The following is an 11,711-nucleotide window of genomic DNA, read 5'->3' on the forward strand; positions in this document are numbered from 1 at the left end:
TATGCTAGGGCATATTGATATAATGCACTTGATATTGTATGTGCATAACAAAAATGCTGCGTCCTAAATGTCATCTACATGTAATAGAACTATAATGCACTTGATATTACTGTGGTATATTATCAAGTGCTAAGGAAAATTAATGGACAAATAATTTTCACATGTGCATATATGTATACACTTGATATACGCAAATATCGAACTATCACTGCTTAACAACCCTCATTCACATTGGAAATGATAATAGGTGGACCCGCAGGAAATCTCCCATTATGAGACAAATTATTATCCCTAGCAACAAATTATTCTCTCCTCTTGACATGTTGTGCACTAGGATTAGAACTGTGCCCGATAGACTTTTAGCTATGGAAATTGTCCATTATTCATCTACTTGTATAATTAACTAAAAATTAAATTCACAAGTGCCCCTGGAAATTGAGATTCTCATCTCAGACATGATGTAATTTTGGGGGTGTAACTAGATCGTCATATTTTAGGTACCACAATTGTCTGGTACCTTGCTTCTCAGACATTATGAGAGACATTATGAGAACAGTGAGAAGGGGGATTTAAAGTTCCCAACATACATTTTCAAAGCATCAACAAGGAATAAAAATACAAAAATACAGACATTATGAGAACAGTGAGAAGGGGGATTTAAAGTTCCCAACTTACATTTTCAAAGCATCACCAAGGAATAAAATACAAAAATATTGAACTCAGCGAGCAAAATGATTTAACGTGGTTCAGCCACAAAACGTGACCTACATTCATGGGAGAATGGTACGAGGCTTTACTTATTAATTTGAAAAAATTACAAAGTGAAATCAAACTTAAAACGTTAATTTCTAGTAGTTATTTCTCACTTTAAACAGAGCCCAAAAACAACGTACCAAAAACACCTTAGATTGGGTTCTCTTTGACACTTTCTCTCTTGAAACCAAGGCACATAGCAACCCACGATGGAGCTTAAGCTTTTGAGTACTTTCACTCTCTAAAGGAGAGTATACAGCAGCCCACAAGAGAAAAAAACCCACTGCAGTCAATCTCTCTCCCTTTTTCTCACTGTTTCTCACTCTAAAAACAAAGTGAACTATGCCCCTTTAAAGAGGAATGTTCCTACCAAGGGTAGGGGCCCTCTCCCCACTGACTCACCAAAAAAAAAGAGGAATGTTCTTACAACATCTCAACCCTTGGATTAGAACCAATCTAATGGCCTACAAAATCAGAGAAGTCAAAAGAAAGTCCAAACCCACATGTGTGATTTGGCTTCAGACATGCAACAGTCTAATCCTATGTAGTCTCTCCCACGAAGAGTAGATAGAAGGCCATGATGCATTGTCTTATGCCAAATATAGGGTCTATGATCTTGCTGCCCGCATCTAACAATCTGAGAGAATTGTCTAGTGTCTCACTAACATGAATGAAGAAATTGAGTTTTTCAAAAGAATCGTATTTGAGATTTTTGTGAAATTATGTTGGGATATGGATATCTTGGGTTCATTATGGATGTATATGTATATATCTCGTGATAAGGATAGCTATCTAGAAGATAGAGATCAAGTTACTTGGTCATCAAGTTATCATACCATAATTATCTATTCTAATTGTGTGATTGTCTTCTATATATAGAGGTATCTCTTGATGTTAAAGATTAATCCAATATAATGAAGATATAGCTGGTTGGGGCTTTGGATCTGTGGAGGTAAGACTTCAGCCTGAACCAAGTAAATGTTGTGTTCTTTCTCTATTCATAAATGTTGTGTTTTTTCTCTATTAATAAATGTTGTGTTCTTTCTCTATTCGTAAAGGTTGTGTTCTCTCTCCATTCTATGCTCCCACAAATTCTAACATGGTATCAAAGCGAAATTTTAACATGTATGCTCCTCGGCTTAGATCTGAGCTCGCCAACCTTAGATATGAAGTCGGGAAATTTCATAGCAAAGAAGAAAAATCTTATTTGCTCCTCTATCGGAGCCCTCTGGTCCACCACGGAGAGTTTTCATCTCTACATTCTAGCCCCGGAAAACTTCCATCGGACTTGATATTGTCTCGGCCCTGAGAATTTGCCTTCGAAAGCCACAATTAGGGTATCTGGTTTTGTGAAAGTCAGTGGTTTCAACATAAGTGGTGTTGGGAAATCCGGTGGCGTTTATGATGTTTATTGTTTTTTTTTTTAATCGTGCCAGAGGAACTGAGTTGATTGCGATGGAAGATTTATTACAAGCATGTGTTATTTGGGAGAAGTCTTGGGAGAGAAAGTCCGATCTTTGGAGAAGTACGGCGATGGAGAGAGAGGAGTAATTTCTTGATGAGAGAAAAAGGAGGAAAATATGAGGATGAAGAGGTTCAATTGCAAAAGTCGGAAAAACTTATCAAATATTGAATTGTGATGATCATGCAAAAAAAAAAAGTATCTTTGTTTTAGGGTTATTAAAAAACAAAAAAAATAAAAAAAAATAAAAAAAGAAAGAAAGAAAGAAAAGAAAAAGAGGGGTCATATGTTTTTACGATGTGGGCTATTGTCTAGAAGCTCAATTTCATTGGCATTTTTTTTTATATGATTGTACTCAAAAGAGAAAAAGAAAAAAATTATATTTTGCAAGTTGGGGTGTTTCTTCGCATCCACACCCAACTTGAGGGGGAGAGTATAGGAGATAAGGAGTTGAGATGAAATCAACATCTCTAATGTATCCGCTAAAGAAAATCCAGATTCTGGCTTAGTCCTACTACTATGTAAAGGGAAGTTATAGTCATATTAATTCTAGAGTTCCAATCTCCAGATGAGGAGATGAAGATGATTGAATTTCTTGATCGAAGTCGATGATCAAGAGTTCCGTCTCCAGATAAGGAGATGAAGATGATCAAATTTCTCGATCCTGGTTGATGATCAAGTTTTCCGTACTTTGATCTTGTTTGATGATAGAGTTTTCCGTTGCTCCATCCTGTGTGATGATCGTCAATTTTTTCGTTATTCAATCTCGGATGTTTCAAAGAGAGAGAAAGAAAAATCCTTTTCTTTTAGAGAGAGAAAGCCTCTAGAAAAAAAAGAAGCCTCTGAAGAGAGAGATCTTCAGAGAAGCCTCTGAAGAGAGAAGATCTTCAGAGAAGAAAGTAGAGAGCCCAATAAAAGTTGTTTTTTTAGAAGACCTTAAAGAGAAAAAGTCTTTAGAAGAAAGTAGATAACCTTTCTTCTTTCTTGGAAGATCATAGTAACATGTGATTTTTATTTTTTTTGACAATTTAATATTGTTCAAACTGGAGCGGCTTTGTGTCAAAGTATTTTGAGTTTGAGTGGAGTGTTGGGATATAGATATCTTGGGTTCATATTGATATATATCATTATGGATGTATATATATATATATCTCTTGATAATGTTAGGTATCTAGAAGATAGAAACCAAGTTACTTGGTCATCAAGTTATCATACCGTAATTATCTACTATAATTATCTATCATACCATAATTATCTATTTATTGTGTGATTGTCTTTTATATATAGAGGTACTTCTTGATGTAAAGATTAATTCAATATAATGAAGATGTAATCGGTTGGGGCTTTGGATCGGTGGAGGTAAGGCTTTAGCCTGAATCACGTAAATGTTGTGTTATTTCTCTATTCGTAAATGTTGTGCTCTTTCTCTATTCATAAATGTTGTGTTCTCTCTCCATTCTATGCTCCCACAAATTCTAACAACCTAAAGGCAAGAGAGCCATTGGATGTAAATGAGTTTATAGGAAAAAATATTGGTTACCTGAGACTAGTAGTAATTGGTTTAAGGCACGTTTGGTGGCATAAGGCTAAACGCAGAAAGAAGGTATTGACTATAAAGATATTTTCTCTCCAGTTGTGAAACACATTTCTATTCGGGTATTACTACCCATGATTGCATTGTTTGATTTTGTTTGATTTTGAGTTAGAGTAGCTTGATGTCCAAATATGGTACCATACAGTGACGGGTAATTAATTACTCATCATTGAAATATGGTACCGTATTGGTTTCTAACTACCCTCTCTAGGTAATTTTAATACCCGATCACTTCATATTTTAACACCATCATATCAATATGCCATAGTTAAGCACATATTAGAGAAATATTACCACAATTTAGTAATATTTCAGTTACATACCAAAATCCTAACTATTGTTGCGTCTGCCCTTATAGTCTTGATATGATCAAGACGTAATATCTTCTCATCCAAGATACATTTCAGAACAATTGGTTGTGTACGATGATAAACCCTACTACAAGACACATAGTTTGTAAAAAAAAAAATGTTGTTTATAAATTTTTAAAAAAGAAATTTGTAAACCCGAGCTAAGGGACATGTCCACACCATTAATGGACAATTTTTTTTATATATTTTATATTTTAAACTATTATTTATATTTCTATTTTTTTATTTTTAAAATCCGATCCAACCAGTTTAACCAGTAATTGCACCAAACTTTGTTTCAATCCTTTCAAGTGCAACTATGTGCTTAGATGTGGTGGCACATGGCTGCAATATGGCAAGAAAAGTTTATTTGTGGTCACCTTGTGCTTCCATTTGTTTTAAGAAAAATATCTAGTTCGGGTTTTTCCCGATCTTCTCTTTTCCCATTATATGATTTCTCACGTTTTTCTAATCTATTTTCAATGAAATTTGTTTCATGTCAAAGCCTAGTGAGAAATCTACTGGTGTGAAACCAAAATCCATGAAGAAGTCGTGACATCAAATGGCTTTCTTGAGAGTGAAACTTGAAAACCATGAACTTCAAGTCGAAAAATCTATCCTGAGACTGTGATTGATTGACTTCAATTGCATTTTAGTTTTTAAGATCAAAAGATCATGATAAAATTTTATGATGATTATCTCAATGGATCCCTATCCCCTCTAATAAACCCTATAAATAGGGGCCTCTTGTCCCATTTTCTGCATGCCTCGCTCTACTCTCTTCCTACTTTCTCTCTAGGGGGCATGCCTCACTCTAGCTCTCTTCTTTTCTCTGCTAAATATTCTCGGTGGCACGCCCCACTCTAGCTCTCTTCTTCTCTCTCATAAATATTATCGGTGGCACGCCCCACCTAGGTAGAGAAGGCCCCATTAGGTAGAGAAAGTGGGACACTCTACTTATACTTAGGTTGAGATTTATTTTATTGTGGTTTCTAAGCTCTCAAGAGATAGCCAAAGCTTTCTACATCCGAGATTGATCTTTTGATCTCACGCGCTATTGGAAGAGGAAAACTGGTGTGAGTTGTTTCAAAGACTAGTTGAGATAATCTTTCGGTATTATTTTTATTCATGCAGTCCAGAACTGGTGTGAGTTGTTTCAAAGACTAGTTGAGATAATCTTCCGGTATTATTTTTATTCATGTAGTCCATTATTTCTCAGTCTTGTTTTCCTCTTCTTTTTATTTAATAAAGTTGATTATTCTTAGTGGCAGCAAGTAATAGCTATCTTATTTATTTTATTTATTTCTTTTGAGTTGAAATAATTGTAAAGGACCATTGTAAAAGTTATAGTAGGTATAAAATAAAAAATAAAAAAATAGAGCGTACCGTACTAGATCACCCTAGTCCTTCTTTCATGCATGACTTTTCTTTATCTTTCCAAAACATAAAAATGAACACATATACAATACCTTTCAATTATAGTAAAAGTATTCACCAGTGAACAATTGTTTCATGCGGATTGGACCGCATTTGTACAATATGTGGTCCCTAGGTATAAAGCATCATCTTAGAGATGGATGCAAATAGGTGGTCCATCTAAAAACCATTGTAATTAACGATCCAAATGTTTTATTAATATAATTATTATTTTTGGTTTTCAAATTTTATTTATTTTTTCATATTCATGATCTCCATGTTAAAGATTTTATATTCTCTAAAAATTAGAATAAAATTTTGGGTGCATGCTAACCGCGTCCTTTTTTGGGTTAGTAAAAAGCCGGTGGGAATTTGGGCCCCTACCCTTTAGTGAGAATGGAATAAGAGACTTCACCTTGAGGCTCAGCAATACCACCGCCAAAGCCCCTATGCTCACTAACCGTGTCCTTCACTAATTAAATGAGTAAAATTTTAGTAAGATAGAGCCCCATGATTTGCTCAAAGCATGAGCAGAAGTAGAAAATGCAAAATAGAAGAAACACAAGTGGGGTAGTATCCTGTGAGGCCAAATATGGGTATGGGAGGGTAACAGTCTTCCTAGCAGTCAGATTTGAAGTTGGGCTTACTAAGTGTGTATCACAAAGACTTGGGGAATATTTTGATCATAGAAGGAGACTCTAGCAAGGTTATCAGTTCGTGCAATTGTGTATCTAGACCATCTTGGCGGCTTCGATTTTTATGGCTGAAAATTTTGGACTTATTCTCGGGTAGTAATATTACTTTCAATCATGTTTACTGAGAAGCGAATCTCATTGCACAGGACTTGGCTAAAAAAGGAGTCTCATTGCATAGGACTTGGCTAAAAAAGGAGTGTCTCTTACTTCGTTGGTTATTTTGGGACTCTTGTCTTGACTATTTCATTTTAGTAGCTCTAATGAATTTAATAATAATATTAAGTATTTTTGTCAAAAAAAAATAAAAAGGTGTATCACAAAAGTTTTGAAAAAAAAAAATTAGATTTTGAGTACATCATCCCAACCGCTCGATTTTACACCTAAGTCTTGAGGAAGATTGCGAGTTTCCCCAAACGCTCATTTTTTATGATTACGAGTTAATGTCCTTCTTGTTTAACACTTTCCCTAAACGTTCATGTAGGAATCATCTCCCAATTTGAGTCGGAAATAGTGGGTGGCCAGTCTGAGCCCCTCACATAATCGAGATTCGGACCAATACCCCTGAAAATATTTTTTTGTTATAAAATAATGCTTTTGGAGTAAAAATCTCTTTTTGATATAAAATACTACTTTTGGAACCTTGTTTATGTTTGGGTGTCGCTTATTAAGGTTGCAACCTTAAGCAATCTTATTAAGACCCACCTCAATTTTATCATAACATGTAATTTTGGTGTAAAAAATTGGAAAATTATCATAAATGTACTTTAATTTTTTTTTATTTAGAAAAAAAAAAGCCATCATAAACTTAATCCACACTTTTTTTCTTCAATTTTGGGTTTTTTTTTACCAAAAATAACCTTCTTATTATCGTGACCCACAATTAGAAGCAGTACTTTAAGTACAGTAAAAGCACAATTCAAAGCACAATTATGGTACTTAAGTACCATAAAAACTAACCCATACTATACGGTATTTTAAGTACTTTGAAAACTAAACCATGTTATTCGATACTCAAAATTCCGTAAACCCTTTTCTCTTTCGTAAACCCTTTTCTCTTTATATTTATCTATTTCATCTCTCTAATTCTTTTTATGTTTATCTATTTTTTCTCTCTCTAATTTTTTTTAATATTTATCTCTTCTTTCTTTCTCTAAATTTTGTATCTCTTCTTTTTATCTCTACTTCATCAACTCAACAAACGCGATACAAATTTGACTCCATCTAATTCCCATAGAGGATGGGGTTAAAGGGAGTTTTTATAGTGGATGGTTGTTATAGAATCTCCTCGGAGAGAGAAAGAGAGCTAGAGAGAGAAAGAAGAGATAAAAAAGTAGAGAGAGAGAAAGAAGAGATAAACATAAAAACAGAGATGAAAGTGATAGATATAAACAAAATGAGAAAAGGGTTTACGACATTTGGAGTACCGTACAACATGTGTTAGTTTTTAGTTTTTAGGGTACTTAAAATGCCGTATAACATAAGTTAATTTTTATGGTACTTAAAATGTCGTATAACATGGGTTAGTTTTTACAGTAGTTAAAATGCCGTATAACATGGATTAGTTTTTACAGTAGTGTTTTTACAGTAGTTAAAATGCCAGATTGTGGGTTAGTTTTTACGATACTTAAACTACCCTAATTGTATTTCACCTAAATTAAAGATTTTTATGGTACTTAAAATGCCTATGGTAGTTAAAATGCCCTATAACGGGTTAGTTTTTACCGTACTCAAACTACTGTAATTGTGCTTCACGTGTATTGAAAAAAAATGGTGTGGGCGAGGTTTATGAAGTTGAGGGTTTTTTTTGCTAAATACATGGAAATTAAAGTATATTTGTGATAATTTTCCTAAAAAATTCTTACGAATATCTAAAAATCTAATTTTATATCTAATTATAAAATTTTAAACTCCAAAAATGGTTAAAATAAAATAGATCTATAAACACATGAAGATCTTGAAAATGGACGGTTTAGATAATGTGTTGCAAGATGCACTATTGTTATGACTTGAAATCTTTATATATATATATTCATACATCTCGATGTCAAGATGATCAATTAGAAGGTTTTTCAACATTAAAACAACCTTTTCTCATGGATTTTTGAGGTACATCTTTAATTCTATATTTTAAGGTTGCAACCTCATATAAACTTTTTCCTTTATATTTAAAGAAAAATTGTTTCATGCAGGCTGGACCACATTTCTACATATGCCATCCAAAAAGTGTAACACATCCATCTTAATGATGATGCGAGTAGGTGCTCCATCTAAAAACAATTAAGACTAATGATCCTTCTTTCAAAAAAAAAAAATTGAGACTAATGGTCTCAATATTTTATTATTAAAATTATTATTTTTAGTTTTTAAAATTTATTTATGTTTGAATTCATGATCTCCATGTTAGAGATTACATGTCTTTAAAAATTAAGTCGTAAAATCCATTTCAAAAATAGATTTATTAAGAGGCCCGCATTTCTACATATGCAGGCTTGGCCGCATAGAAACGGGGTCCATATTTAAGACCCAAACAAAAAAACTAAAGAGAATTTCTACGGAGAAAGCTTTTTATGTTCCCCCTGTAACATATAAGTTCTATCCTCCCCCTACCATCCAGCCATCCATTTTTTATAAAGAGAGCCACTCACCATTTGATCTTAGATCTGATGTCTCAAAGTATTTTATTTTTAGTTTTTTTAATATATATGTTTTGAATATGAAATTTGGTACATGCCATATTCTCATTGGGGCGCACCTATAAAAAATATTAACAATAATTTTTCAATAAAAAATAATGACCAAAATACTCCTTAAAAATTTTACAGGTATTTTGATCATTTTACTTTATTGAAATATTTTTTTTTATGTTTTTTGTTATGCAAGTTTAATAGAGGAATGGATGTCCAAAATTTGGTGACAAAATAGTTTATAGAAAAAATTTGGTGACAAAACATTATATAGAAAACAAATTAAAAATAAAAGTAAAAGAGGGTAGAGAAGTGACATTGTGATTGGGGCAATTTTAGCCCTCCATTAAAAAATGGAGGGTTGGATAAAAGGGAGAATAGAACTTCTATATTGTAGGTGGAACATAGAAAACTTTCCCTTTTCTATGGTTCTCTGTGGAATAAGATGCATTTCAAAGGTAGATCGATTATTTTAAAAAAATGATGAAAAGCTCAAATTCTCGGTGTGGAATAAGATGCATTTCAAGGATAGATAGGTTATTTTTGAAAAATAATGAAAAGCCCAATAAAAAGGGTAGATCGGTTATTTTTGAAAAATAATAAGATGCATTTCAAGCCCAAATTCTCGGTTATTTTTGACAAATAATAAGATTGCATTTCAAGCCTAAATTCTCGGTTATTTTTGGAAAAATAATGAAAAGCCCAATAAAAAATAATACAGGCATGAAGAATACAAATAATGAAAAGCCAAATAAAAAATATTCTCGGTGTGGAACAAGATGCATTTCAAGGGTAGATCGGTTATTTTTGAAAAATAATGAAAAGCCCAATAAAAAGGGTAGATCGGTTATTTTTGAAAAAAAATGAAAAGCCCAATAAAAAATAATACAGGCATGAAGAATACAAATAATGAAAAGCCCAATAAAAAATAATACAGGCATGAAGAATACAAATAATGAAAAGCCCAATAAAAAATAATGCAGGCATGAAGAATACAAATAATGAAAAGCTCAATAAAAAATAATACAGGCATGAAGAATACAAATAATGAAAAGCCCAATAAAAAATAATACAGACATGAAGAATACAAATAATGAAAAGCCCAATAAAAAATAATGCAGGCATGAAGAATACAGATAATGAATAAAATTAGAATGCGTGAAGAGAGAATACGACTCCACTGGGGATCGAACCCAGAATCTCTGGTTCCGTAGACCAGCGCCTTATCCATTGGGCCATGGAGTCATCATTGAAATGTTATTCCGAAACAATAGAAATAATTTTAAGAAGAAGGATTACACGTGACACAATTAATGGTCCCTCATGCCCCACTTAAACGAGACCCCAAACACCTTCCTCAAGTAATTTATCTCATTTTTGGAGTATGGGGACAGTGGTTATCGCATTGAATTTCACTTCCATCTCTTTTCCACACGGATTTAAAAATCAGTAGGTATACCTACTCTTGTTTTGTGGTTTGGGTATAGGCTATTTTTACTATTTTTATTTTTAATTATTATTTTTTGATTTGATTGGCTAATCGATTCTCCATAAGGTTGATTCAGAACCCGATTCCGAGTTTTAGAACCCTAGTTTTACCTATGAAAGCATAAAGAAACAAAATTCTCTTATTTGAGCAAGTCCTTTTTACGGTCCCTATACATGGGTGACTATGTTACATAGACACGGATATAGATGTCTATTTATGGCAGGGATATAAGTGTCAGAAATGTGAACACTAAAAAATGATATCTAGAGGCGATATGTTCATTTAATATGCGAGTATTTACATAAATGCATACCTTTATATAAGGATGTGGTTTTTAAAAATTTGCAATCTTAAACAATCCAATTAAGATGTACCTCCAAATTTTATGATAACATGTAATTTTGCTGTAAAAAATTCTTAGAATTCTCTTAAATCTATCTAATTATTAAATTTTAAACTTCAAAAGTAGTTAAAATTAAGTAGATATATAAATATATGAAAATCTTGAAAATAGATGGTCTAGATAATGTGTTGCAAGATGCACTATGTTTGAAACTCAAAATCTTTATATATATATATATATATATACACACACACACACACATCTCAATGTTAAGATGATCAATTAGAAGGTTTTTCAACATTAAAACAACCTTGTTTACTAGATTTTTGAGGTGCATCTGTAATTCTACATTTTAAGGTTGCAACCTTATATAAACTTTTTCTTTTAAAATATATATTAAAAGGTGTGGTTTGCGTAAGGTTGCAACCTTAAACAATCAAATTAAGGCACCTTCAAATTTTATTTTAAGATGTAATTTTGGTGTAAAAAATTATTAGGATTGCCTGAATTTAAGGTTCATTATTTTAAGGTTGCAACCTTATATAAACTTTAACCTATATTAAAATCTATGTATAGTTCACATATGTATTTACACATATAAGGTTGCAACCTTATATATGTATAGTTCACGTATAAGGTTGCAACCTTATATAAACTTTAACCTATATTAAAATCTATGTATAGTTCACATATGTATTTACACGTACCACAATTCATGTCATACAACAATAGTATAGCATCCAGAAAATAAAAATAATAAAATTAACAGTCCAAAAAATGTTACTTTATGAATTTGAATTTTATTCATCAAAATTTCTTATAGATCAATCCTAGGTTGAATCATAAAAATATAGAAAAAAGTTATAAAGTATTAGCTAATTATCAATTCAAAATATAGTAGCCATATTGTAGGGCTATTGAAACC

General features: G+C 32.4%; 1 non-coding gene across 1 annotated transcript; it reads right to left on the reverse strand.

Moving 5' to 3' along the window:
- Positions 1-10,126: 10,126 nt before the first annotated feature.
- Positions 10,127-10,199, reverse strand: TRNAR-ACG (transfer RNA arginine (anticodon ACG)). Its single transcript has one exon. It is a non-coding gene; the product is annotated as a tRNA-Arg (tRNA).
- Between the last annotated feature and the right edge of the window lie 1,512 nt (positions 10,200-11,711).

Source organism: Amborella trichopoda, chromosome 4 (genome assembly GCF_054954075.1).
Source record: "Amborella trichopoda isolate Santa Cruz 75 chromosome 4, AtrichopodaSantaCruz75HAP2 v2.0, whole genome shotgun sequence".
NCBI lineage: Eukaryota > Viridiplantae > Streptophyta > Magnoliopsida > Amborellales > Amborellaceae > Amborella > Amborella trichopoda.